This window comes from Nycticebus coucang, chromosome X, assembly GCF_027406575.1.
Source record: "Nycticebus coucang isolate mNycCou1 chromosome X, mNycCou1.pri, whole genome shotgun sequence".
Taxonomy (NCBI): domain Eukaryota; kingdom Metazoa; phylum Chordata; class Mammalia; order Primates; family Lorisidae; genus Nycticebus; species Nycticebus coucang.
Window position 1 is genome coordinate 117,916,183 of NC_069804.1, and position 3,045 is coordinate 117,919,227.

Below are 3,045 nucleotides of genomic sequence, written 5' to 3' on the forward strand. Positions count from 1 at the left end.
CTAGGGATGAACCCAGTCACATATCATCATTTGATCTTTAATAAAACAAAAACATGCATTGAGGAAAAGAATTCCTATTTAACAAATGGTGCTGGGAGACCTAGTTAGCCACTTGTAGAAGACTGAAACTGGAACCACGCCTCTCACCATGGACCAAAAATTGATTCTTGCTGGATAAAAATTTAAATTTAAGACATGAAACTACAAAAAGACTAGAAGAGAGTTCAGGGAAAATGCTTGAAGGTATTGGCCTGGGAAAATATTTTATGAAGAAGACCCCCCCCCGACAATTGCAGCAACACCAAAAATAAATAACTGGGATCTGATCAAGCCAAAAAGCTTCTGCACAGCTAAGGGTACTACAACCAAAAGAAGACAGACTTCAGAATGGGAGAAGGTTTTGGCATATTATGAATCTGAAAAAGGTCTGATAACTAGAATCTACACAGAACCAAATTAATCTATAAGAAAAGAGCAAACAACCCCATTTCTTTGTCAGCAAGAGACGTGAACAGAAACTTCTCTGAAGATGAATGGCCAACAAACACATGAAAAAAAAATGCTCATCATCCTTAATCATCACAGAAATGCAAATCAAAACCACTCTGATGTATCACCTAACTCCAGTGAGATTATTCCACATCATAAAGGGAACATTTCCACACTGCTGGTGAGGCTGAAAATTAAAGTGCTTTTTTAAATTAAAGAATACAATACTGGGGCCCAGAACAGTGGCTTACAACTCTAATCCCAGAACTTTGAAAGGGTGGGCAGGAGGATCACCTGAGGTCAAGAGTTAGAGACCAGCCTCAGCAGCATAGCAAGACCCTGATCTCTACAAAAAACAGAAGAATTAGCCAGGTGTGATAACCTGCACCTGTCCTCCCAGCTATTTAGGAAGCTGAAGCAGGAGGATTGATTGAGCCCAGGAGCTTGAGGTTGCCATGAGCTATGATGACATCACTTCACTCTAGCCTACCTAACAAAACAAAACTATATCTCAAAAAAATTTACTTACATATTTTAGGGTAGGGTAAAATGAGTACTAACTTATCCCAAGATTTCTCTTTTCTTTGGGATATCTTATAATTAGGCTAAATTGAAGTATATTGAATAGAAAGCATTTTCAGTCAATTCAAAGGAAAGAGCAAATTTTAAAAGCATGCTACTTATTCACAATCTTTAAGGCATATTTTTGGGGGTGAAAAGTAATTTACAATGAAAATAACACTGTCCACTAAACAGGAAAGGCTTCATAATTTGGTAATATTTGTAGTTATCAATTAGAGAATGTTTCTGATAATCCTTCCCAACTGGCTTTAAATATATATATCAATAACATTGGCAGAGGGAGGGAGGGCATGAGGTCGGATCTCACCTAATGTGCACATTGTGAGGATGTATAGAGCGCCCCCTAGGTGAGGGTCTCTTTTACCAAAGGAACTTTACCCTGGAAGTGAGAACAATGCAACCTAAAAATTGTACCCTCGTATTAATTTGAAAAAAAAAAAAATACTCAAAAAGAAATAAATAAAAATTTAAAAATCAACAACAGCAAACAGGCTAACAGCTTTAAAATTTAAAACCTAAGTTTTTCTAAGATAAATCATCATTTAATGTGTTCAGTGATTTATACCTGGAGAGCCTTTCAACCTTAAGTAATAAGGTTCAGAAAATATGATTAAGTATAGAGTTGGAGTGCAAAGCTTGCTGATAGCCATGTGGAAGCACTGACACCTAATTAATGGGGCCAGGTTTCCAAAGTGGAGAAGTTAAGGTTTCACTTATATAGGTAGAGACAGAGAAATGCTAGCAGGATTAAGCATTTTCCATAAAGATCAGTGCATACATCACAGCTCTTTGTTTACAGGCTGTTACATTCCAAAGATCACTGTATTACTCCATGAAGAGGGGTAGTGATCTGAAGAAGATTTTTTAAATTTCCTTTTAAAATATGGTATTCTTCACTAATTTGTGTGTTATCCTTGCACGGGGGCCATGCTACTCTTCTCTGTATCATTCCAATTTTTAGTATACATGCTGCCAAAGTAAGCACTGAAGTAGTCTTATCTCTGGTAACATTTGGTCTTATATATTTACAGGGAAAAAAAAAGCACAGGTTGTAATGGCATGGCATGTGACTTAGGTTGCATATTCACATTCTTCTCAAGGCTCAGAATAATTTAAAATTCCAACAGCTTTAAGTTTGAATTATTTGATTTCCCAAGCCTAACAAGTACCTTATTTTTGTCTTGCTTTAGAAAAATGACTATCTTTTTCACTCCTGTAAGTGTTAAATTCTCATAAATAACTAGTACAGTTTTGATCTGTTTGGATGCAACCTGCTAGGCCTCTCACCTTGGGCCTCCTTACCTGCAGGAAGCACAGGAGAAGTCTAGCCTTGCTGCAGCTTTACTGCCTGCCAGTTCACCCCTACCCAGATAGTCCCATGGCTAGACCTAGACCAGTGTCAAAGCAACTCTCACCCATTGACCATATTAATTAACCAAGACCAAGTTTTTTCAACTGGAAAAGTCTGTGGATCACTTGAAATTCTACACAAGTTTACGTATTGTTAGGGTTAGTGTGGTATACATTTCTGTGGGAAAGGGGTTTGTATCTTAGGAATTTAAGAAAGCCTGATAGATGAACAGGGTGAAATTATGAGGAAGCTAAAGCTATGAGGTAGAGATAAGAAGGAAAAAGGGATAAAAGAGGATGAGAGGAAAAACTGAGAAAACAACTGAGCCAAGTTAATGACAGAACACTACAGCCCTCACTCATATCCTGGCTCCTAAAAGTCCATTAGAAATTTTCTGTCTATTTTCAAATTCCCTTGAGATCATAATCTTTTTTATTGCCACATTAACTGTCACTGTGGATCCTGCCTCAACTAAACTAGCCTACATGTCTGTTCCTTACAACTAGTGAGACTATTTGAAACTGATTTTCTATAATAAAATGTTCTTTGAAATTCTTAAAAATCAACACAATAGTGCACATAGTTACAATGGCCTTAAAACTGAAACAGCCTGAAAGTACATC

At 37.0% G+C, this 3,045-nt stretch overlaps 1 non-coding gene across 1 annotated transcript; it reads right to left on the reverse strand.

The window, feature by feature from the left end:
* Positions 1–1,948: 1,948 nt before the first annotated feature.
* Positions 1,949–2,056, reverse strand: LOC128578736 (U6 spliceosomal RNA). Its single transcript, XR_008377871.1, has one exon. It is a non-coding gene; the product is annotated as a U6 spliceosomal RNA (small nuclear RNA).
* Between the last annotated feature and the right edge of the window lie 989 nt (positions 2,057–3,045).